Source organism: Lissotriton vulgaris, chromosome 1_1 (genome assembly GCF_964263255.1).
Source record: "Lissotriton vulgaris chromosome 1_1, aLisVul1.2, whole genome shotgun sequence".
Classification (NCBI taxonomy): domain Eukaryota; kingdom Metazoa; phylum Chordata; class Amphibia; order Caudata; family Salamandridae; genus Lissotriton; species Lissotriton vulgaris.
The window spans coordinates 574,627,383-574,654,512 of record NC_141685.1 but is presented as its reverse complement, the minus strand read 5'-3'; positions in this window follow the sequence as shown (position 1 = coordinate 574,654,512).

The window sequence follows — 27,130 nt, the reverse complement described above, 5'->3', positions numbered from 1 at the left end:
AAAATCAATATTTTTAACTATCTATATTATATACTTCGATATTTTAACTTTCTATATTTTTAACAGTCGATATTACATCACTTACCTTAAAAACGATATTTTGGTTATCTATATTCTCTCCTGTCGATATTTTGTCCAGTCTATATTTAGAACTCGATATTATGTCCAATCGATATTTTGGAGTCAATATTATGTCTGTACACCGTTCCACAGTCCGTAACTCCAAAGACAGAGAATATTAGGATGATGGTGCAGCAACAGCTTGAGGATTTTATGAACATTGACGTTGAATCCGACTCAGATTAGGATGAGTTGGTTTGTCTTTGCCTGAGTAATGCAAAAGGAGGGCCTGAATTTCTGTAAATTGAGAATTCGTCCGTGCTCAGCCTCCATTTTGTAGCCGCCGCCGCCATATGTGTTGCCCTCACTCAGGCAGTACGGCGAGCACAATGTTTTTGTCGTCCTTTGCTACACGTCTCATGCATTCTCCTGTTTCATGACTGTCCTTCTAGAGCATACAACTGTGTTTTCTCTACTTGTAAAATGAATTGTGTGGATTCATTTGTAATTTACTTAAGGGGTCGAGTGACAAACATAATCATGGAAACTTGGGTTACTTTAGACTTAAAGCATTGTCTATAACATTTGCCTATGCCTCGTGCTCTTGTGTGTTTGTATTTTGCATTGTATTGTACCGTATATAAGCCTGTGTGCCACGGAGTTAAGTGGCAGTCTCTTTTGAACCTCGTTATATCAACGACTTCTAAGACCACCGTACTAGCTGCAGCTAATAAATACAATCTTCTACGCGAGACGAAGAGTCCGTGTCTCTGTATTTGACAAGGCAGGTGAATTCGGGGATTTCAGGAGTACCCTGCGCCGCCGAGCCTTGAGGCTACGGTTCTCCAGTCCATAGAGTCACACTAAAGCTCCCAATTGCGTGTCTAGGGGAAATACAAAAAGCCTAACTGTCACCCACACCCAGTCATGTGACCCCCCAGACATTCTGCAGGTACCAAATGGATAAGAGAAGAAAATGCCAACTTTCTAAAAGTGGTGTTTTCAGAGTTGCAATTTTAAAGCTGACTTCACCATAAGTTAGGATGTAAATTGTGATTCCAGAGACAACTAAACATGAAAGGAATATCTGTTCCCATTTACAAATTGCACTTATGGAATGTAATAAGGTTATACCAATGTTATCCGAAGGGAGAGGTAGGCCTTGCCGTAGTGAAAAATGAATTTAAGATGTTTTCATTACTAGGACAAGTAAAACTTTAAAGTGCATGTCCTGCTGTTTATATTCAGTCACCCTGCCTTCTGGGATGTCCAAGGCCTACCCTAGGGTGACATTTATGTATTAAAAAGGAAGTTTTGGGCCTTGTCAATCGACCAATCAAACAATCAGGGAAATTGTAAGTGCGCTACTCACCCGTGAGGGTCTCAAGACGCTGGAGTCGGGGGGGGGGGCTTGGGGAAGTTTGCATATCTGTTTAGCCGAAGAGCCAGGTCTTGTAAAAGGTTGTAAAAGGTTTATTTTGTCAGGCCAAAATGGCGGTTTAAACTGCACACACACACACACGCTGCAATGGAAGGCCTAAGACATATTTAAAGTACTACTTAAGTGGGTAACACAATCAGTGCTGCAGGCCGACTCAGAGCATTCAATTTACAGGCCTTTGGCATATGTAGTGCACTTTCTGAGGGAATTATAAGTACATTAAATATACCAATTTGGTACTAGACAATTATACCATGTTTTAAGGAGAGAGCACAAACACTTTAGCACTGGTTAGCAGTGATACAGTGCGGAGGGACCTAAGGCCAGCAAAAAACTTAAAAAAATTAAAAATATTGGAGGAAAGCAGTTAGGAGACCAAAAGAGCACTTCCTTGGCAAACATACTAAAAAATATCAAGAAGCCACCAAGGCATTAGTGCATACTTTGACCCAAATTATTGCAGACTTAAGTTCAGGAAGGCTCAGATGATGAAGAGAAAATTACTGACTATGTCATTATTTTTAGGATGCCCATCAAATATTGCAAGTTTCATACGTTTAGCAATGGAGAAGGAATGCTATTAGGCATCACAATGACTTACAGTCCATGTCAATTAAATAACAATTAAATAACACCTCTGATAAAGAACTTATGGCTTAGGCGCAGTACTAGAAAAGGCCAGGGAGGATGATAGAGTATAAAGACGTAGTATGAGCATTGAGTCCGCTCAGGCATGACACACAGAAATCCTATAGCAATAATGGATGTCCAAGAAGCAAGGTCAGAAAACATGACACACCAAATTGTGAAATGTCAGTCAAGAGCCTATGAAAAGCAAAAGGTTCTTATGAGGGAAAGCATATAAAAGACAATGCCAAGCAGCGGGCTGAATATGCTGGGTTATGGCAAACCAAACTACTTGCAGATGTTGAACAAGGCCAGGTTAAGCGACATAGTCACACAGTTAAAGCACCTCACCATAGCTAAAATCTATGCAGATTTCAAAGACCCATCTTCCTCTTCAATAGTACATGAATCTCCCAAAATGATTTCTCACTCTGATGATGCTAGACCGGATCCATCTTTATGTGACACCTCTAAGCACTTAGCTAACTGGGACTTGCTTAACCTGTCAACATTACGTGAAATCATCAAAACTATCAAATCTGGTTCCCCTCTGGATCCCTTTCCCCCACAAATACTTCTGACACTCGACATCCCTTCCCTTACTCTCATTATGGAGCTCATTAACTCCTCCTTAAGGGAAGCCAAAGTCCCCCAAGGCATGGAAACATGCTATGGTATCACCCTTGTTAAAGAAAGCTTCTGCGGATCCAGATGACCCTTCTAATTTCTGCCCAATCTCGCTCCTACCCCTATTTTCTGAAATGGAGGAAAGACAGAACTGCTTCTGTTTGGTAAACACACTGCCTTGTGGGGCCCCCAACATTGGCCACCTCAGATGGGACCCACACCCTCTCCCTGCAAAACCGCTCGCAATCTTGGCATCATTTTTGATGATGAAATGTCTATGAAACAACAAGCGGTCAGAGTTGCAGCCACTTGTTTTACCATCCTCAAGTGGCTCAGGAAAATCATGTGGATGCTCCCCCAGGACACACAAAAAACCGTAGTCCAGGCTCTAATCACATCCAGACTGGACTACGGCAACATCTTGTACCTGGGAGCCTGTAAAGAAGTCACGAGGAAACTTCAAACATTTCAAAACGAAGCGGTTAGGCTGCTCTGCAAACTGCCCAAAAAATCTTCCACCTCCTCTGGTTTACGTAATCTTCACTGGCTTCGAATCGAAAGACGCACAAAATTTAAAGCCTTGTGTTTCATGCACAGAATTAAGGCAGGTAAAGCACCATCCTACCTGAGCACCCTTGTTCACCAATATTGCCCCCTAAGAACCCTCCGCTCCTCAAGCCAACATAAGTTTCAGGTACCCAAGATTAACTGAGAAAGAATGGGTGGACGTTCCTTCTCATACCTTGCCCCTTCTCTTTGGAATTCCCTCCCCATCCAGCTTCGCACGGACAAATGCTACCTCCTATTCCGTAGGAACCTAAAAACATGGTTGTTCAACCAATAATCCTCCTATAAGCCCTTCTGTCCCCCTACTGTATTCTTGCTTAAATGTCTTTAGCGCCGGGAAACCTCCGGGTAGCTGCGCGCTCTTTAAAAATAAATATAATAATAATAATACAGATAGACATTCAGATGAACCATGCAAGCAGCAGATCACACAAAACTCTACCATTCTCAATTAGCCATTCTGGCTTGGTCGTCATCTGCAAATACTACATCATCATACAACAGTGCAGATAACTATCTATACATGATTTCAGAGAGAAGTGAATTGAGCAATGTATTAATGCCTGACCAATTTTTGGAAAGTACTTGACAAGCATGGTGCTTAACAGTGGTTGCTCTATTGCTGTTATGTACTTGAACACATTTACTTCTCTAGACCTCAGAGCGGCACGTACGGGGGTCGGCATTCAGATATGTGTGGGAAATATAAAATTGGTAAACCGCAAAGGGAAGGCTACCATGAAGTTACATCACCTAAAAAGTAAAGACCTGCAAGTTATTCAAGTACTAAAAGGAAAAATCCTGTTTCATGTCCCTTCAGGTTTTAAAGAGCAACTAAGCTAGATTGTTGACAATCAATTACAACAACTGTGCAAACACCAGTGAAAAAACAGTAGAGCAACATGGTGAGAAGAAATACCTAGCCCCTGAGCCATGAGTTGGAGAATATCAATCATCCTTTACTCTGACTGGTGAAGTATACCTGAACATGATGTGTGTAAAAATGACAAATCTAACAATTCTAAAGGCAGTTGAGGCCCTTGTGTACAATTGGATGGTGGCCAGACCATACCACTCAATTGCTTAGCTAGATTTCACACAATATTGTGGCCCAGGGGCTATGTGGCAACTATCATGAACAAAAACGTTTTGCAAGGTAAGATTTCCGCAGCCTGCCTGCTTAGCTTTGAAACAGAAGAACAGATGGCCTTCATCTTCATAAATCAGATGCTAGACATGTATCCCTCAATCAAGAGCAGGTTCCCAAAAATAATACGGAGTTTGGAAAGGTCATGATGAACAACAATGAGACTGCGCAATCACTAGTTCAGTCCCTCCACAACACTGTGCAGGAAGACCTGCACTAAGCAAGAAGACCACAGCCTGAGTGTCGCCTATAGTCTCCTTGAGTATTTGGTGAATTGAAGTTGTAGGTTTGTATCATGACACAGTTACCAACACTTTGATACAATCTGTTGTCTTACTTACTAGAAAGTGCTATGTTTTTACGAAAATGTGTTTTTTAATTTTGAATGACAGCGATCTATTTTAGGAATGTTCACACATTTTTTCTTATTTCTTGAAAGGTGAAATATGAAATATCGTCTAATATTTTTCCACTTGTCAATGTATGGATTGTAGGCTACTTTATTAATTTATATTATGTCATTGTTATTGTTTCAGCCCTGGTGAGCAAATTAAGGGGTGAAACATTCTGACTGAAAATCTGATGTTTTGGATTGTTAAATGCTTGAATAATGAGAAAGAAATCTATATGATTTCATAAATCCAGATGCCTGTTTTGAATTCAGTTGGTTGGCTTTCCTGAAACGTTTCAACTACAGTAACAACATTGTCGTCTTCAGAGCTTCACAGGAAGAACATCACAATCGGCCCATTGTGGCCCCATAGGTGGTGTTGTCATGAAGAAATAACACACTCCACTCCTCTTTGTGCAGTATCTACATTTGCAACTGATCTGATGTTTAAAGTGAAAGCTCAAAGCAGATTCCACCGTTGGTCCCCATAGCCAGCTTTTACAGAACTCAGAAGCTGAGAGAAATGCAAGCAACAAATGTAAAGGCATGTTCCTCGACAGTTTAACGCCAAGAACCTGATATTGGTATGCAATATTGCATGCTAGACCATACTAACAAAGGATGAGAACCACTGGAAGTAATAGCAGTTAAAGGGAGCCAACTTACAGATTTCCCATCATGAGGATTGAATCTCATTTCAAGACATTCAAACATCAGCTACTGGTGGTCATGACCGCAGGCAGAGACTGGCTATTAAGAACACATTTTAAAGGTGACACAATGCTTTGGAAGCCATCAAAATCTGTGGGACTTCCTTGATGGTTGATTGAAGGCAGGTTGAATCACCATTGGTCAAAAACCCAGAGACTTAGGTTCAAAATGTTGTTTTTATTTACATGAAACGGGCTATTTGTTTGTCTATGAATAGGAGTGTCAATACATTAGAACCCTGCAGATTGACCCTGACCCCTAAAGACAAGGTTCACTTCCTGCAGGTTGGTGAACAGGAAGTGAGAGGGAAGAACTGCAGAGGGATAGTCTAGGGCAGGGCCTGCCACTCGTAGAGAGTGATTGTAGTGGAGATGAATGTTGCAAAACACAAAATATCCAGAGATTCCATGTTCATTGTTTTCCTGACCTCTACCTCACATATTTTGTAAAACGTATGTACATTAAGTCCCCAAAACACTGAAACTATTTGCTTTGATTTTTTGTAATTTACCTGTCATCTGACCGATATTGCAACAGTTCAAATCTCCGCACAGCAGCCGTCACAATGAATACTTCTTTTAAAAACCGTGGTCTAAAATATTTTCTATCAATTCACTCTCACTGCCGTGCATAGAAAAAGTGCATATATTGTATGCTGGAAACCAGTCCTGCATAAAAAAACGATCTCTACTGCATTGATTCATTTTTGTATCATTTTGAGTGGTAAAATTCTAGTTTTTTAAATTAAGTAAAACATGTCTGGCAGCTGGGTTCATGCTAGCCTTTAACTAAAATTGCATCACATGTAATTTGACAGAGGAAGGGCAAGACATTCAAAGCCATTCAGGGGCTTTGCCACGAACATGCCTTGGCAGATATCTGGCAAAGACTGCGACCGGCTGAGCACGGTTACACTTTTTTTCTGCTCCCCACAGCAAATTTGTTTGATTAAATTATTTTTTTTGTCTCAGACTCGATTATAGAAGAGATCAGCTGTGAGCTCCATCCTAGATAAATCTCGGATCATAATCCGTTAACAATGCACATTCCGTCTAGTGGCCCAAAACAATCTGTGGCGACCTGGATATTTGAGCAAATACTACTGCTAGATCAAGAGTATTGTAGTTATATGATAAACTGGATGACAGATTTCTTCTGCAGGAATAAGGGTACAGCCCCTGAGAAGCTGTGAGGGGGGAGAATATCAGTTTCTCCCTTCATCTTCAGAAGGTGATCAAAGAAAGGGTTAATTGTTGGGTTAACCAGCTTGGAGAAGTAGAGGAAGAGCTCATTCGAATAATTGCAGATCAGGAAAAAATAGAGGAATGTCAACACCAGATAGTAATTGTGAGAAAAAGAATACATCAATATTTCAGCGAGGAACTTGCTGCTAAGTTTATTCAATATAGAACTGATATATATAAATTTGGTGAAAATACAGGCAGATTGTTGGCTAAAAGACTACAATATAAGGGTGTTTCGACCAGATATGCCGAATCAAAAATAGAAAAGGACCAGAATCAGGATCGACCGAGCAAGGTGCTAGAGGTATTTCAAGAGTTCTATAATACGCTCTAATCTCCAGATGAGGACGACGAAGATATATCGGGTGAGGAATTTCTGTATGATTATATAACATACAAGGTCACAGCGGAACAGAGGGTCATGCTCGCCTCTCCGATAACCAGGGAGGAGATGGAACTAGCGATAGCCTCACTGGCAGCGGGTAAGGCCCTGATCCTGATTCGTTGCCCCTCGAATTTTACCGAACATTCAGGCACACTCTATTTGGAGAACTTGAATTTCTGTTCTCACTCGCTCAGAATGGCTGGACCCCAGACTCAAGTCATAAGACTACCATTGTAGTCTTTAAAAAAAAGATAAATTAGAACTTAGCCCTTCTTCCTATCGCCCGATTTCCCTAATCTGTGCTGAAAGCAAAATCTATGCTAAAATTGTCGTGCTCAGGCTAGGAAAGGTTATTGCCCCCTTGGTTTCCACCCACCAGCACGGTTTTATACCTGGTCGTGACACATCAGACCATATCAGGTGGGCAATAGCACTATTCGATTGGGCCCAGGCCTGCAAACAACCTCTGGCAATGATTCTGTTGGACGCTGAAAAGGCGTTCAATACGGTCTCTTGGGGTTTTTTATGGCTGTTATTAAAAACCAAGGGATTCCCACAGGAGTTCATCACAGCTATACAAGCTTTATATACTTCCCTAGAGGCCTGTGTCCGAATTTCTGGTCAAGAGTCACACTTCCTTTCTATCAGCAGAGGAACCCGCCAAGGGCATTAAGTATTCACGTTTTCAAGAGTCCTATGATCTAAACATTACAACTTCTTCAAGTTTCTGTAGTTCTTAGAGAATGTGGCATCCCGATATTAACGAATGATTTAAAACAAACGTTTGGAGTTTCTTTGTGCAGCTCACATCCATCAAGCCTATCAACATGATAATGGTTGTGTGCATCAGACAAGTTAGATGAGTATCAGCCAGTTAGGGGTAAACGGTCAGACAGGTGAAAGAGTTTCCGTAAAACACCAAGATAGCTTCAGAAAGGTAAAAGAACAAGTTGAAGTTGCCTTAGAGCCCCGTGTTGCACCTGTAGATCCAATGCAGCACCCGGTCTGTAGAATTCTTCAAGAGTTCACTAAAGCCCTGGAAAATGGCTGTGGATCCTTTTCCAAGCTAAGAAGAAGCTGGACAAAATACGCAGATGAACTCAAAACGTGCCTGCCCATTAGTGTGGCAGTGTTTGCGGGTGTGTTCCGACAAGCACCCGTATTTGCTAACATCTAGTGACACAGAGGGTTGCTAATCTCCATCAAGAAGCTTGGGCTCATGACTGTACACGCTGTCGGGACACGGTTATTTGAGAGCAATGGACTTGGTGTCCTTTTAGATAGTACAAATGGTTTTAGAGTTGTGGTAGCACCACTTCCACGATGATTACGAAGCACGAGAGCATCAGTCCTGAACAATACGGCATCATTGATTTCACCTATGCGAAATGATGGTACCTTTGTGGAAGGAGAGTAGAGAAATTATGCCTTGCAAGAATTAATTTCTGGTGCCCTATATAAGTCAGAAGTTTGCACTATGAGACCTGGGTTTTTCTTTGCATGGTTCAGATTTCCGAATCAGGATACACAGCAGAATATATATGAAAGGATTTAAAACCTCTCCAGCTGTACGCTGGGCGAGGCTGGGCCTTGTAAGACATCGGAATCGATAAGCTTCCTCAAATATATAGCAGTAAACATTGGGGAACTCCTTCTTCGATAGCGATATGGGCAACTATTTATCAGGAAACACAAATTAACCACGAACCTGTAGGTAAAAATCAAAAACATTTGACATAATTAGTATCCAAAATGAATTGCCCAGGAACTGTGTCTTGTACTTTTTTATACCATGTACATTATTTATGAACACATTTCCCTTTTGTCCTGAATATAAACATGTAGAAATACCGTAATGTATGTAGAACTATAATTGTTTTGTGCGCATGGTGGAGATCTGGTAATGTCCATGTTATGTTATGTGATCTTGTATAGCGCATGGCTACCCCAGCGACGGGGCGTCCCAGCGCTTGCAGACATGCCAGATCCAGGTATGGTAAAGGAGGTGCTAGATGGATGCAAACAGCCAGGTTTTTATAAGTTTTCGGAATTGCAGATGATTTAGAGTAGCCCGAGCTTTAGGGGGGATAGAATTCCAGAGCTTAGGGGCCAGATACCTGAAGGAGCGGCCACCGGCTCTGCTCCTCCGAATTCTGACAGTACAAGCAAGTGAGAGGTCCGCTGAGCGGAGTGCGCGCGTGGGAGTATAGAAAGAACACAGTCCCTGCAGAGTATGGGGGCCAACATTATACAGGATTTTATGGGTAAGGCAGAGGGTTTTAAAGTGAATGCGCTGTTGTATAGGAAGCCAGTGTAGTCGACGGAGAAGGGGGGACGTGTGACAGGTTTTAGGTAGAGCAAATAGAACGCGGGCGGCAGCGTTCTGTGCTCTTTGCAACCTATTTATTGCAGTCTTGTTAGATCCTAGCATGAGGGCATTGCAATAGTCCAGGTGAGATAGAACTAAAGCCTGGACTATAATCTGACGAGTGGTAGGCTAAAAAAAAACCAAAATGGGTTTAAGAGAGCGAAGACGCCCAAAGCAGGTACCTGCCACTTTTTGAGCATGAGACTCCAAGTTGAGTGTATTGTCCAATAACACCCCCAGGTTTTTTACTGACTCCTTGGGTATAGGAGCAGGTCCCAGCGCCAGAGGCCACCAGTGCTCTTCCCAAGTCTGCGTGCCATTGCCAATCAGGAGAACCTCTGTTTTGGAGGCATTAAGCTGAAGGCAGTTGTTGGATAGCCACCTTGAGATCGCCAGAATATCTTCCTGGAATTTAATTTGGTCCTCCACATTGTTGTTGGAAAAGTTGAAAATAAGTTGCGTGTCGTCCGCATATGATGTTAGTAAGATCTTACGTTCCCGGGCCAACAAGGCCAGGGGGCGGACGTACACATTAAACAATGTGGGACTGAGCGCAGACCCCTGAGGCACTCCACATTCAAGAGGGAGCTTGCTGGATGAGTACGGCGGGGCGTGCACCTGGAAGGAGCGATCAGATAAAAAAGACGCAAACCAATCCAGGGCCGTTTCCCTGACTCCGATCTCCCATAGTCTCTCAAGTAGTATCTTGTGGGATACCGTGTCAAAGGCCGCACTCAAGTCCAGCAAAACCAAGATAGAGGTTGCGCCCGTATCCAGGGAGGCCCTTAGATGTTCTGTAACTGTTAACAGGGCAGACTCCGTACTGTGATTAGCACGGAAGCCATGCTGGGACTCATCAAGGATCCCATTAGACTCCAAGTAGGCAGTCAGAATGGAATTGACATGTGCTTCCGCCACTTTCGCAAGATAGGGAAGCAGCGAGATAGGTCGAAAACTGTCTGGCCTTAAGGGATCCAAAGTTGTTTTTTTTAAGAGGGGTAGTACTTTGGCATGTTTCCAGGATTTGGGAACCTCGGCTTGCTGTAAAGATCGATTAATCAGCTCCCGCCCTTCCTGCAGGACAGAGTCATGACATCAAGGCACAAATCGGCTTTTCTATTTGAACTGCAGAACACAGACTGGCCACGAGCAAAGGTCTACAGATAAGTTCTGAATAGTTGAACTTGAAAGTATTTCTGCAGTGGAGAAGATTGCTATTATTAGAACCCAGGTTTGGACAGGATGTTGCAGAGTCTAGGAGTCAAGCATGAGAAGACCTGACGAAGGGTCTTGGATTCACTTCCTTTCTGGATTTCCAAAATCATACACGCTTGGTTTCTGGTATTTCCCTTCCCTCCGGAAGCCTTATGTTTGTTTCTCAGGTTGGTTGGCAGACCAAGGTGTATGGCTTAATGGGTGGTGCACACCTGTTTCTGGCTGGAATGATCAGTATATTTTCATCTTATAATTCAGATAAAGGCAGCATTGAGGCCTCTGTAATCCACGCAAAACCTCATCTCTCTCTTACCTTCTTGGGTGTGAGGTTTAGGCACCAGGACTACTGGACTGGCCCAAGGGCTCTCTGAGGGCTCAATGACTCCCAACTCCAACATCTTTTGGACTCTGTCCTGATACAGTCCCTGACATGATCAGGTTCCCTGTAAATCTTACTTTTAAAGGCAGCCTGTCCCCAGTGTCCACTTCATGAGTGCACCAGGTAGTCTGACTTGGAGTCAGAGAAAACATAAGTCTGTAGGACTGTAGAACGTGTCTGCAGTCCTGCTGCTGTTGGTCAGTGAGGCTGCCTGCCAAGGCTACACCATCAACTGAACCATCATCAGGGTTCTGAGAAAGCAGGTCTGGGAGAGGGTCACTCTCCTCCTCCTATCCCTCATCTGTAGCCATGAGCAAGCCCATATCTGCCCTGTCAACATATGGTTTCAATCTGTTGATATGAAGCACCCTGTGGGGACACCTGGGAATTCCAAGGTCAACCAAATAGGTGACTTCTCCCTTCTGCTCAACAATAGTGTGGGGTCCACTCCAATTGTCTTGGAGAGCTGCTGGGGCCACTGGCTCCAACACCACACTTTCTGACCTGACTGGTAAACAGTCAGCACAGCCTTTTGGTCATGCCAGGCCTTTTGCTATTCCTGATTAGCCTCAAGGTTTTTGGATTCCTTTTTCATGTACTCGGCCATCCTGGAGCGGAGACCAAGTACATAATCCACAATGTCCTGTTTGGGAGGTTTGAAAGGTAACTCCCATCCTTCCTTCACCAGACACAGGGGTCCTCTTACAGGATGCCCAAACAGAAGCTCAAAAGGGCTGTAGCCAAACCCCTTCTGTGGGCCCTCTCTGTAAGTAAACAAAGGGCAGGGCAGCAGGATGTCCCATCTTCGCCTAAGCTTTTCAGGTAAACCCTTGATCATGCCCTTCAAGGTCTTATTAAATCTCTCCACCAGACCATTGCACTGTGGATGATAGGGTGTGGTGAACTTGCAGTTCACTCCACACTCCTTCCACATATCAGTCAAATATCCAGACATAAAGTTTGCACCTCTGTCTGAGACAACCTTCTTCGGAAAACCCACTCTTGAGAAAACTCCCAGGAGGGCTCTTGCCACAACAGGTGCTGTTGTGGTCCTTAGGGGAATAGCTTCTGGGTATCTGGTGGCATGATCCACTACCACCAGAATAAACCTACGCACAGAGGCTGTTTTGGGATCCATTGGTTCAACAATGTCAATCCCTACAAGTTCAAAGGGAACCCCCACTACAGGTAGTGGTATTAGGGGGGTCTTTGTGGTGCCACCTGATTTGCCACTGGCTTGGCAGGTGACACAGGAGCGACAAAACTCCTTGGTTTCTTCTGATATGTGAGGCCAGTGAAAGTGAGGGGCAAGACTGTCCCAAGTCTTGTTCTGGCCAAGATGTCCTGCAAGGGGAATATCATGGGCTAGTGTGAGAAGGAAACCCCTGAATGCCAAAGGTATGACCAACCTCCTGGAAGATCCAGGCTTGGGGTCTCTAGCCTCTGACTACAGGAGCCCATCATCCAAATAGACTTTGTGGGTCCACTAGCATCCCCAGTAGCCTCAGCAGCAGCTTGCTGTCTGAGGGGTTTAAGAGAAGCGCAGTCTAACTGTGCCTGCCTCAGATCTGCCCTGGAGGGCCCCCCTGTCCCATGAAACTCAACCTGATCAGGCTCAAGTTCTTCTAGGACAGTTTCCTCCTGGATCTTACAATCAGCTTCCTGTGAAGTCTGACTCTCTTCCTGAGGCAAGGGGAAAGGCACTGACTTAACCCTACTGCTTCTCCTCCTGGTAGGCAACTGGTCCACTGTTCCAGAATCCAGTGCCAGTTCAGTTTTGCTATTTCTGACCTGTGACCTAGTCACAGCAAGGACATGTGCTGATATTCCTAACATCTCTGCATGGGTCCTATACTCCAATTCAGCCCAAGCTGAAGTCTCCAGGTCATTGCCAAGCAAGCATTCTACAGGGAGGTCTGAGCTAACCACAACCTTTTTGAGACCAGTTACCCCTCCCCAAAAGAAATGAACAATTGCCATACTGTGAGTGGTAGTGGCATTGCTAGCATTGGTCACTAGGTAATTTTCACCTAGTATGATCTGTCCAGGATCCACAAAGCCAGGCGTCACCATTGTGACACTAGCACATGTGTCCCTGTAGGCCTGAGCCATTTTGTCATTAATTAAAGGAGTCTGTCTGTACTTGCCCAAGTTACTGGGACTCACAGTAGAGGACATAGCCATGTCCACATCACAGACAAGAACAACAGCTTGAGCTGGTTTTCTGACTGGGCCAGAATCCATCTCAGTTCCCAGGGTTAACCCTACTACACCCTTCTGTTGAGAACCAAAACTATTAGCTGTACTGGGGGAACAGTTGCCTTAGTGGCAATGGTGACTGGAACTGCCTCCTTTTAGGTGCAATAACTGGTCCAGTGAGTATTTACCTTGCATACTTTGCACCAAAGTTTCTTAGGACCTTCTTTATTTTTGTATTGTTGGGGACCTCACCATTAGAAGCTTTTTGGGGACCTTGAGAAGACTTCTGGTCTTTTGCTTTCTCCCCACCCTTTTGGTCTTGCTTCTTCTGATCACCACCTTGGTTCTCTGTACCTTCTGTTTCACCCTGGTTCTGAACCATTTGTCTGCCTTCTTTCCTAACTCTTGGGGAGAGGTCATATCAGAGTCAACCAGGTGCTGATGCAATAACTGGTTCTGACAGTTGTTAAGAATCTGTTCTCTTATAACCAAATTATACAATCCTGTATAGTCATTGACCTTACTGCCCAGTAACCAGCCTTCCAGAGCCTTAGTAACACAATCTACAAAGTCAGTCCAGTCCTGAGTCTTTGCCTTCTGGGTATCTCTGAACAGCAACCTGTACTGCTCAGTGGTTAAGCCAAACCCATCTATCAGAGCACTCTTCAGGACATTGTAGTTGTCAGTATCCTGCTCACTAACTGTCAGGAGCTTATCTCTGCCTTTGTCTGCAAACGAGAGCCACAAAATTGCTGCCCACTGACTCTGGGGTACCAGCTGTACTTTGCAGGCCCTCTCCAAAGCAGTTATCCACTTGTGGATGTCATCCCCATACTTGTAGGGAAGGACAATTTTGTTCAGGTTTTTATGGTCATGAGACCTTTCCCTATCTCTCGGAATTATCCTGCCACCAGTAGATTCTAACCCACTCAAAATGTACTCTCTCTCAAGAGCTAGGGTCTCTTTTGCAAGGGCAACTTCTTGCCTCTTGATCCTTATCTTGGCCTCTCTCGTCCTAACTTTATGCTCCCTTCTCTGAAGTGAAGGCATTCTCCTCAGAGCAGATGAATCAGAATGGCCAGATGCACTGGAAAGTGATCTGGGTCTTCTGTACTCAACATTAGGCCTACTTGCGGGACTGGATTGGATCCTTCCTTCTCCAGTCCCATGTAGTCCTAGGTTAACCTGGTTCAGTTCCCTGACTTCTACCTGGTTAGCATCTACATCATCACCAGAATCCCCTTGGTTCTCACCAGTGGGCTCTTCTGTTGAGGGCTGGCCCCCCTCTGTACTACCTGGGTGATCTGGGTTGGATGCCTTTTCTGCATCATACTCCACTAAAATATCTACCAGGTGATTAAAGGTTGGACTCTGTACTTGTCTCAGTCTTCTGACTGAACACAGACTTCTCAGTTTTTGACTAGTAAATGTGTCATATTTAGAAGGTACCCTAGGAGGGTCTTCTGGCAGGGGTCCACTAGGACCTGCTTCTAATGACATTTTCTAGTGAGGTGTGGTGTGTGCACCTACCTACACTAAATGGTTTCCTACTAGAATCTCTCTAGGAGTTGTAGTCAGGGTGTGCTAGGCCCTTACCACCTACAACTACTAAGTTCAGTAGAACTTATGTATATCTAAGACTTGATTTATATGTACCTATAGGTACCTTGATATGATCTTGCAGATGATATTACAAGATTATTTGGTAAAACAAATTGCAAGCTCTTATCCCACTGCTGCCACTAATGTGAGAAGTTAACCTGGCATATGATGTCGACTAGTTCTAGTGGGCACCTTGTACCAGTCTAATCGACCCTTATTGATGGTGGTTGTAAAGTCAACCTTATAGAAGGCTATCCTAGTGGTAGCATGAACCAGCAGTCTTTAGGCTAAGACTTCAGTAGGCGAGTTAAGCAAATTGTTTTACCATGTATAATCCCTTGAATACCAAATGAAAGGACACCACAAAAGGTATATGCCAAATATATTTGTATTTAATCTAAACACAACCCCTCTGCACTCTTTATGAGGTCAGAGGTAAAAATACAATACAAGTCACACAGTTAATATACGATAAGTTGCACAGTATACGTTATGCCCTAGGGACTTCACAAACCATATACTAAGAATGTGGTATAAGTACCACGTGAGAGTTAGAAAGCAGGCCTAGGGCCTGTAGAATCACTGAGGCTACACTAAGCAACCAAAGGTTAAGAAGTAGGAGACCCACGGGAGTCGCGTGCAGTGTCTAAACACAGGCGCAGCCTCCCATTGACTTTCTATGGAGTTCGTAAAAGTTACAAAGTTACAAGTTAAGGACACTTCCGGATGGACTGGGAACCCTTTTAGACTTAGACACTGTGGGAGGGCCAATGTCCTCGAGACTACCAGAGTTCTTGTGTTACCTCACCGAAGGAAGCCGGGTGCATAGGTGTCTTTTGATGTCGGGTTTCGTCATCATTTTCTATGGAGAGCTGCAAAGAAGTGCTGCAGGCGACCAGAGGAAAAGTGTCCAGTGACCAGGAAGGAACCAGGCGATTTTGAGTGCTTGAAGGTGAAGAAGGTGAGTTTGTCTCTTCAGCCATGAGATCCAGGAGGTATCAACGAAGACCAGAAGCTGGATTCGAGCTGTCCCACAATGGATCTAGATGACTCCAGCATCGGTATCCAGATTGGACCCAACAAGCCTTGGCAACCGCAACCCATGCAGGATGTCAAGATTGGCTCTGTTGCAGACTGGCAAGGTCTGTGGTGCTTCTCCTTTGAAGGGAAGCTGAGGCAATCCTGGAGCAACTAGGATCGCAAGTTAGATTCAAGATGGCCTCTTCAGGGGGCTCACTAGTCAACAGGCAAGGAACCGGGAAGACGTGTCAAGCACAAATGTAAAAGCATGGTCCACTGGACACTCACGGAGTGTGGGGGCCTGGGCTTTGGGTCAAATGATGCTCTGGGCTGGAGCTTCTTGTACCCCACTGCACAACTTACTGAGGCTTCAGAAAAGGAGTGCAGGTAGCAAAATGCAGGATGTCTAAGATGTCCGGTCCCACATCTCTTGTGTCCGCCCCACGGGTCTCAGCTTTGCTGTGGGTGTGGGTCGGGGTCAGAGAAGTCAGGAAGTTCAGTTTCTGAGTAGCAGAGTCCTTGGGTTCCGGTGGGAGCCTTGAAACTGCAGACTGGCAAAGTTGCTGTTGGTGCCTGTTTGAACAGGGTGGTCACTCTTTGACCACAAGGGAGATGTCTTCAATCTTTTAGTCAGAATAGAATGTTGAAGGTCAAAGAGTTCTGTATCAAAGTTTAGTTCCAGGCTAATCTGAAGTCCTGGGGACAAAGCTCCTATACTTATACTAAGGATGGGGGTTGGATTACCTGCCTAGGTCCCTCCTATGGGTGGACCTGAGATGGGGGTGTTACACCCCTTTCCCTTGGTCCATTTTCATGCCAGAGCTGGGGCTGTAGTGCCCCAGCAACTGCTTTGAACCGGGCTATGCATGGACCACCTTGTGTGCCCCAGGCAGTGTCTAGATGCATTCACTGAATGCAGCCCTCCCTGCCCCAATACACAAAACCCCTTTCTGGGGAGGTGCTGGCACCTCCCTGGTCAGGAAACCTATTGTCCAGGCCACCCTTGCTGGAGTTTCCCCCAGCAACAGGAGGTCAGACTCGTGTCTGTGGCAGCAGCATCCTTTGTGTGATGCTGAGGCTCTGTTTAACTTTAACCGGGTAAAGCAGTAACATACATGACTCTTCCCTCTAGAAGAGTGGAATGCTACCCCGGCCGCCAGGATTGGCGGGGGGGTAGTATTCCAAAGTGTTTGACACCTTATACAACATGTTTTGATAAAGCCAAACCAAAGTTAGGATTAACCGCGAGGATTATAATGCACTTAAGAGTATATCGTATGGCTATATCATAAAACAGCTATAAGGAGATGGTTGCGAAAGCTGCAGAGGGGCTCAGCTCATGCTAGGACACCCTCTCACATACAAACAAGCACTCTGCCTCCAGGATTGTCGAGACCTACCATAGGAGTGGCTTATAGGTGTATATGTGTCTATATATAAAGGTAGATATAGGTATACCTTATCTTTTTTTTTTATTGTCCTCATCTCACCTTTGGTACTTGCAAAAGAAAGACACCAACAACCCTTTCTTCTCTCTTGTGCACCCAGGGTCGGGGTCCTTGCTGCACCCGAAGCCGACCTGGCTACCCCTTTATCCCGGGGTCCGGTGTAATCATTGGACAATCTCGGAATCGGATACCAACCTCAGCTCGAGTGCCCATTCCCAAATTGGGAGCCAAACTATGGTATTTCTATTATATATAGCCCTCAATTCAAGCCGTGCAGTTTTTAGAACTGACTGTAGCCATTTATCATATAGTGGGGAGGCTGGGGTAGGTATACTATATCTAAGTAAAAGGTGATTACACCACCTTATACAGGCTGTGTGAACAGACCTGTGGTGTCAGTTTGGAAGGCCAACCAGGGATGGCACAATACATGCTGCAGCCCCTGTTAGGCCTAGGGTACACCTATGCCCTGGGTACTTATGGTACACTATACAGGGGCACACAAGAGTGACCCAGTAACCAATCTGGTATGTACCTAAAGTAAATGGTATCAATTTAAAGAGAGAACAGCTGGGCTGTGGGTCTGATTAGTAGGCCACACTAAAGTCGAAAAACCAGAGAATTACAGCAAAAACTGGGGGTGACCAAAGGAAGCAGACCCTACACTCCCACATTATGCATACTCAGGTTCCCTACTGTTGTGTAGTTCCTACTAATCAGTAAGATCTGCATGTTTGTTTGAACAACATAAGCTAGGGGCTTGCTGCCTCGACTGATTCCGAATACCCCTGCAGGATATGTTGGCCTAGAGACCAGCTTGCTCACAGTGCCACCGTAAGCCCCCCTAAAGTTACCAGGGAGCAAATGGTTTCTGGCAACCACTTGCTGTGACAGAAGCAGATAAAAGTGATTACTAGAACAAAAAAAGTAAATAGTAAATACAGTTCTACCATGCTAAAATAGTGTATATATGCAGTCATATAAACAATGCAGTAATCCGGTGTACTTCTACTATGCAATTCCAACTCTGTGTGTTCCTAGAGTGTGTGTAGGTGTTTAGCCAAGAATCTCCCCAAGGGACGTGCCAAACCCATTACCTGTTGAGAGAGAATATAGGAGCCCGTCTTTGTCAAGAACTGGACAGTCACTCACGGAGATGTCGGACCACTGCGTGGTGAAGTCTCAGCATGCAGGGCCCGTCGGTGTCAGCTGAAGTGTCTCTTCTGCTAATCTATTGGTCTGTTCAGTATTTATAACAGAAAGCAGCCTTGTGATGTACACGTAGATGGGCGATGTTATGGAAATGTAGATAGCACTGTTACCCCGTGGATGAAGATAGGGTGACATTTGTACACAGTGCGTAAAGTGGCCTTCCACATGATGTGCGAGGCATTGTGATTATGTTGTGCAAAGATAGATGTGTAAACAAAGCAGTTTCAGAGAAACTAATCCAACAATGTCATACATTCAAACATGTGCAAAAGTTCACAGCTGAAAAATAGGACGAGGTAAGAAATAAGCTGCTTTGCTACATGAGCCTAACCCGGTAATATAACACCACACTAATGATATACCCACTACCCCAGTCTTCTCACATACCCTACACCAGGCACTCACGCCTGGGAGAACCAACGTATGTTCTCCCATATTTGTGCAGGCTGATTCTTAGTTTAAAAGGTGACAATGATGGAAAATGTCATTCAAAGGTCGTTGTGCAAATATTAATCAAGCCAGATATAATCCAACATCTATGACGTAAGGGAATCTTGAATATTCGTCATTGAATTAGTGCTATGTGCAATTTACCCTAAGGTAACTAATATTGTGATGTAGCCTGACATCTCAGACATTTAGAGTGAGTTGACAGGATTCTTTGTTGGATATATGTAGAGATAGGTGTAGCATGCTTATGAGAACTGTTGAGGGCATGTTAACTCAGATAGCAGAAGTGTTGATTGTACTTGTCACGCTCCACTAGAAGCCACACTGGTGGGCAGTTATAATCACAAGTGACCATGGGCCTTCCCTCGGGCAACCTCAACCTGACTAACTCCCCCTTATAGATCTAGTAAACCCATTCAGATCTGATGAATATAATAGTCAGTTAACAATGTATGTGCCATCCCTGGATCTTGTGCGTTGGTCGCTTGCAGGCACAACAGGATTCAAAGATAATTTACAAACTTTCCACACCTAGCTAGAACACATGGACAGGCTTGAGAAAAGCAGAGCACTGATGCGTCTGGCAGGTGTGAATGCATTGTGCTTGAAGGATTGGTTTCAATAGACTTCTCCTGTGTTGATCTAACTTAGGGCAGCAGCACTGGAGGAGCAACCATAATTTGTGTTCACAGAGTCTGCAGGCTCCGTCCCCACTCTGATGGGCCCCTGCTAGATTAAATTCTGTGACTGGTAAAGCAAATAGTGTCATATACAAAATTGCTCTGCAGGCCCTTTCGTTTATTGTTTCTGCAAGGTAAGATTGAGGATTCCCCTCCAGAAAGGAGTTGTTCGGGGGAGTAGGATACCAAGTTTTCACCTGCCTACTTACAGCTTTTTTCCATGCTGTGTAGAGAAGTTCCCAATTCTTTGGCACCAATTGATACATTTGGAGGGACATAATGGCATTGTGCAGATACTGGCGCCAAGGGTTTACCCTGTGTCTCAAAGATGACTATCAGGTGGGCTTTGAGCGAGTTGGTGGATGCCCTCAGGGCCCTGATATAGTATTTCAGTGTGGCTGATTTGCAAGCTATTTCCTATTTTTCCATCCATAATTCCAGTCTGAGCCTTGATTGATGGATGTAGCATGGTTGCTGGTCTATTGGTCTGAGCTTTTTGCAATGAATAAAGACAAGGACTGGTGCTCAGCACCCAAGGAAGGCCTGGTGACCATGCTGCAGAGCAGGAAAAAGGGTTGCTTTCACCATTCTGAGTATGGGCACGGCTGAAACACTTGTTAGTGTCCTATTTAGTTGGTTGATGCAATAGATGATTGCTGTGCCTTCCTTCTTCAGGAAGTTTAGATGTGTATTGTGTTGGAGTTCTCTGAAGACCATACTCTCAGATAATTGTATTTCCTCGCTGTGTTGATGGTCTTATTATTCCATATGTGCCGAGTGAGAGGTTTCTTTATCTTATATCTCCCAAAAATGACAACCTTGGCCTTGGTCTGAGTTACATTGAGATAGGTTCTTTAGTTGTAGATGATTAGACTGTTCAATGCCATCTGGATGCCTACTTTAGTGTGAGCAAATATAATGATGTCATCAGCGTATTGGAAGATATGAAGTTTGATTGGGCCCAGCTTAGAAGGGACGAGACTGCCACCTTCCATAGCTATTCCCAAATCTGCTGTGTATAAATTGAACAAGAGAGGGGTAAGAATACAGGCTTGCTCAAGCCCCTTATGAGTGTGGATTTTGGGAGTGACTGTGATTCTGGTGAGGATAACTTCCTTATTCTTTTGAATTCCAAATCCACCTCCATATCCAGCTACAGCAGCAGGAGAAAATGGTTCTTCTGGCCCTGGCCCTGTCATGGGAGTGTGGAGGGGATGGCACTGCAGTGCATTCTCCTACAGTTGTGATACTAAGTGCACCACCTGAAGCAGAAATGACAGCGATGCCTAGTACTAGTAGGGATAACCAATCTGCTCCTCAGGATCAAGTTGATCCACCTGTTAGCACAGTGTTGGTCAAAGAGCCTCTTAAATCTATTAGCATTGGCATTTTAGAAATCAAATTTGGCAAAATGTTACAGAGAAACATTGATTTAAACATACTGTTGACATATAATGCTGATGAAATGAGACATTTGATTAAAAAAGCAGCCAGATGAGCAAATGAAGCAGAAGACAAACTAAAAGAGTTAGCAGATGAATGTGAGGTGGACATCAGTAAAATGAAAAAGATAAAGTGAAATTATAAAATGAATTTGATTCATGATGAAATTAAAGTAATGGGCTGAATCACTTAGAGAGTGCCTACTAAGGATCTAATTCAAAGGGGCGTGGCCGATCCAAGCACCAAGATGTTCGTTCGGCGTTGAAGCTCTGGAGCCACCGCAATGAATCTGCTATCCAGCGACATGCCGCAAGCCCTGCGACCGTGGAAACTGAGGCTTGGCATGCTTGCTGGGGAGCCTGAGGGCGGGGTTTCGGGCTCACTGAGCATCCGCATTATAAATTGAGATGGCTGTAGTGGTGGGCCTGAGATGTGGGGTCCACATCTGCTGCGCTTTATGTCTGGGAGCCGACCAGAGGGCTGTGGCGGTGATTTTATTGCCATATAATTCTGGCTCTCCCACACTTTCACATCAGCTCAATGAAAGTCAGGTGCTGCTCCACGCCCCCTAAAAAAGAAAAAAAATGCTCATATGCCCAAAATGGAGGGCGCCTCTTTGATATAACCTGTGCAGTATTTTGTCGCTACGTTGGCTCAGAAGGGTGCAGCAAGAGTAATGCGCCACCTTGAGAATTCTTGACATAGGGCTGTAGAATTGGCCTTGGAGGGCTGAGGCGGTAATAGGGAGACACAGAGTGTCCTGCCATCAACATATTTTTAGCAACAACACCTCTGTGCTGTGGGCCGGTAACTGAGTACGCGTTGGTGAATGGGTGGTGTGATAGTGCTAGCCCAGAAACTGTGCCATATCCTATTCATCTACGCTTACTTTGCGCCATTTTCTTATGGTTGGGCTGCACTCAGCCTGCACATCGCCATGGGGAGCAGTGACCTGAAACAGCACCAGCTCTCTATCGACACTGCCAAGACACCTCGCAGGGAAAATGGCGGTGATCCACCCCAAGAATACTTCCCCGGCTCCTCCTAATCAGAATCCTCGGCATCTGATGAAATAGCAGTCATCATGGTGGAACTATGCACTGGCTTTAAGGCCATTGATGCAAGGTTTGATGCTTTGGCTGTCAGATTTGATGATATGCATAATCACATGGAATGCCACGAGGCATGCATAGAAGCTACTGAACAATGTATATCTGAGCTGGAAGACACCCAATCGACCATCGGCAAGAGATTGGAGCATATCAAGCGACCCCTTAAGGCAGTCACCTCCAAGGCGGCAGATTTGGAGGCATGAACATGACTTTACAACATTTGCATAGCCGGAGTGGCTGAAACAACCAACATGGGCCCCATGGTTGGTTATGTGGAGCGGTTACTGATGGATTTGTTTGAAAGGGATGCCTTTTCCTCTACATTTGCAATTGAACGCACGCATAGGGTGTTGGCACTGAGGTCTGCTCCTGGCACCCCTTTTCGCTTAATTATAGCCCGGCTATTAAACTACCATGACCGAGACACTGTGCTATGGCTTGCTTGTGACAAGGGTTCCATCCAGCAGCAGGATATGTCACTCTCTTTCTTTCCAGATGATAACCCCCTGGTTCACGAAGCTTGCAGCTAATTTCAAGACATTGCAGAAAGCGAATGTGCGATATGCACTGTTATGCCCAGCAAAACTTTGCATCACCCTTAATGGCAGAAATCACATCTTTGAAGCACCTGCTGACGCGATCGACTTCTGAAAGAAGCACAAGTCCAGCTCTCCTTCCCAGGAGGGCTGGGTGGCAGCAGCCCAATGGTACTCTCCTTCTGCTGCATCATGAACGTTGTTGGATTAATTGGCACCTAATATAACTACTTATTCTGTGGGAAACTGTTTCTTCTATGTACTGCACCCTCTCTTCACGAACTCATGGCATTTTGCTGGCTGTACACAAGAGTATTTTTGTATTGTTTAACTTTCCTACACTATGGTTGCCGCGGTCTCTATTAGCGTTGCCTCCCCCCAAGGAGATTTAATGTTACTGAGGGATGATATGGGATTCACCGGATATTGGTTGGGTTGTTATCCGATGTGGGTAGTAGGGCATGGGATTTAGGCTGTTATACGTACCACAGTTCCTGATTGTGTTTTTCTTTCATGAGACAGTATGTATTATGGTTCCACTCAACTTATACTTTCTCATCGTGACATGTTCACTCTCCAACTCCAGATCTACAATGACAGTGACAATTAAGGGCCCCCAGAGGTTGGAGCTAAAATGTATGTCATGGAATGTTAGGGGCCTTTCCAACCCCTGGAAGGGAAGACAGGTACTATCATACCTTACGAGACATAACGTTCAGCTGGTGTTTCTGCAAAACAACCACTAAGCCACTAACTCTATTAATCTATTTGCCTCCAACTTGGGCGAAAACCGTTTCTTCGCCAGCTACAGCACATGTTCCAGGGGAGCATGCATACTCATTTGCAAAACGGTTCCCTTCCATGCACACACAGTAATTACAGACTAAGATGGTTGAAATATGCTTGTGGTTGCTACTCTTGGAGCGGAACATATTCTTCTAGTTAACATCTATGTACCGAATACAGATATGCCATAATTTTTCACCAGTGTTGCTGCACATATTTCTAACCTCTCAGTTGACTCCTTCATAATGGGAGGCGACTTCAACCTCACACTGACCCCTTCACTTGACACAAGGGGTTGGGGACAGATCACAAACTAGGCTCTCTTCAGGCACTCTATACTCTATTGCATTTCTCATTACTGCAGAATGTGTCGCGCAACCTGCACCCCTCTGACACAGGCTTTTCATTCTCTTAAGCTCCGCACGGGACCTGGTCTCACATAGACCATTGGTCCTTGTCTCCTAGTCTACTGATACATGCCTTCTCTATGGAGCACCTCCCTCAAACCTTTTTGGACCACTCGACAGTGTTTCTGATGCTTTCTCTCCCCGGTGTGGCACGTCCATCTATCCCTTGGCAATCACCGGCTGAGGCCCTACTTGATAGTGTATTCCAAACACATATCAGGGACGCCATGGCTGAATACTTACAGTTAAATTCCGGCTCTGTGCCCAGTATGGCACACTCTAGGAATCCTTTAAGGTCTATATACGGGACATATGCATAGCTAAGCAGGCCAAAGTGCTGCGAGCCATCTGCCGCAATCTTAAGACAGTGTAAGATGCGCTGCGTGACCTGGATGAGTGCGCCTCAACAGCAGATCCCTGTCCTCCACTGCACCAGCGTGTGAAGCTGCTTGCTGAGTTTTGAAACCTAGCATCTTGTGAGGTCAATTATCTTGGCAAGTATGCAGGATCAAGAATATATGGAGAGGGCAAGCGGCCGGGCCGGACACTGGCCAAGCTCCTTCGCCTTCAGCACCAGTCCTTATTTATTACACAACTGCACACACATGGTGGTGTAGTGCATGCACACAGTGTGATATCGTCTCTACACTCCTTGCCTACTATTCATGCCTATACACCTCTCGTTCTCCCTCCTCTGGTGTAGCTCTCTCTAATTATCTTGAGGAGGTGGCAATGGTTTGGCTTGAGGACTATCAGCGTCATCTTCTAGTGTCGCCTATTACAGAGGAGGAGCTGTCGCAGGACATTGATGATCTCAATGGCAACCACATTATATGTACTGCTGGACTAACCTGAAGCTTTTACAAACATATAAATCTCTATTACTTTCCTATTTGCTGGAGGTGTATGCAGTGTCTATTGAATATGGACAACTTTCCCCTTCAATACATGAGGCTGTTATAACTTTTCAATGCGTCTCATATCGGCCTCTATCACTGCTAAATCAGGATTATAAAATACTGGCCAAAGTCCTGGCAATGCGCCTATCACTGCTGGTGGACGATATCATCTCATAATCTCCTCATTGCAGTCTGTCTTCATTACAAATAGATTTACATTTGTCAACCTGCGCATGAGTCTTTACAATCATTAATGAAATAGATCCCAGCCTCCCTGCCGCGTCAATACTACTTGATGCCGAAATGGCGTTTGATTCACTGGAGTGGTCTTTTCAATATGCTGCACTTCAAAAGCTGGGTATTCCTAACAGCTTTAACAAACGATGATGAGGTATTGGATTTTTATGGAAAGGTGACTGGATATATAAACAAAATGCTGAACCAGTTAAAGTAAAAGTGAGACCACAATTGTCCAGAGAGATAATCAGAATAGACTTTAAAAAGAAGCAAATGAAGGAAGCTAGTGATTGAGAAAATGATTGAGCAGGGTAGTCCTAATATTTCTCCTGTGATGGGGATAAAAGAAAATGAGTAGAACGTAGAGAATTGTTCAGGACATAAGAAAGATAAACAGAATTATCATCCCATGTTGTCCGGTGGCACTGAATTTAGCAGCAATTGTGTTAAAAATGTCTTCAGCTGCAGAATGGTATACAGTCATTGACTTATGCCAAGAATTCTTCTCAATTTCTTTACAAGAAGAGAGCCAATTCCTCTTTGAGTTTCAATTTCCAAAAAACATATTTTTATGGTGTAGAATTCCACAAGGGTAGACAGAAAGTCCTGTTATTTTTAATTAGATCTAGAGAAATTTAAGTTGTCTTGTAACAATCTTAGTGCAGTATACAGATGATTTGTTGCACCCAAAAAGAAAGTGCTATAAACATGATACAATTGCTCTAATAAATCCTTAAGCTGATAGTGGTCATAAGGTATCTCTAACACAAATACTATACTGTAAAAGAGAAGACTCCATATTGAAAATAAGTGTGAGGAAAGTCTCAAAAGAAAGCGTTTCTGCAATTCTGAAAATGAGCCCTACCAACCACACAGAGGGAGGTTTGGATGTTTCGTGGACTTGTTGGATTCTGTTGTCAGTGGATTCTGAATTTGTCCTTGATTGCAAAGTCTTTATGTTGGAGAGTAGGATCTGCTCTTATGGTTATGCCCACTTTTTGCTGATGTTTCACTGTTTTTCAACTTTAGTCTGGCTGGGGCCCTGCTATCTAGGACTCCAGCCTAGCTGCTTCCTCGCTTAATTGATTCCAAGTACTTTAGGTACACTCCAGTTTGGTTACTGGGGTACCCGGATGAGTCCCTAGTATATGGTACCTTAGGTACCTAGGGCATAGGTACCCCAGAGGCCTACCAGGGGCTGAAGCATGTATTATGCCACCCCTGGGACGCCTTCCAAAATGACACCACAGGACTGCTACTGCAGCCTGGTAAGGTGGTGCCTGCACCCCTTACTTAGATATAGGTTACCTATATCTACCTTATATCACTACACATATAAACCTATCAGTCACCCCTATGGCAGGCCTTATAAATACTGAAAGCAGGGTGCTGGGTTTTGGGGGAGAGGATGCCCATACATGAGCAGGGCCCCTCTGCAGCCTTCGGAACCTATTCTCTGGGGCTGTTCTGTGATGCAGCCAGACCATATACTCTTAAGTACATTATAACCTTGCGGTAAATGCTAACTTTGGAATGGCTGCAAGGAAACATGTCTTGGTTGGTGTCAAACACCTTGGAATCATAACCCCCCCTGCCAGTCCTGGCGGTGGGGGTATGATCCCACCCGTCTAGAGGTAGAGACATGTACACGCCGGTTCACCGGGTACCTGTTTAAAAGAACCCTGGCATCACAAAAGGGATGCCACAGACACGAGTCTGGCCTCCTGCTGCTGGACGAAATACCAGCAGGGGAGGCCTGGACAATAGGTTTCCTGTCACAGGGAGATATCACCACCTCCCAGACAGTCTTTAGTGTATTGGGGCCGGGTGGGTGCACTCTGAGAGTGCTTTGAAGTCAGCACTGGGGGCACATTTGGTGTCCCTGTACATAGCCCAGTTCAAATTGGTTGCAGGGGCTACCAGCCCCTGCTCTGGCG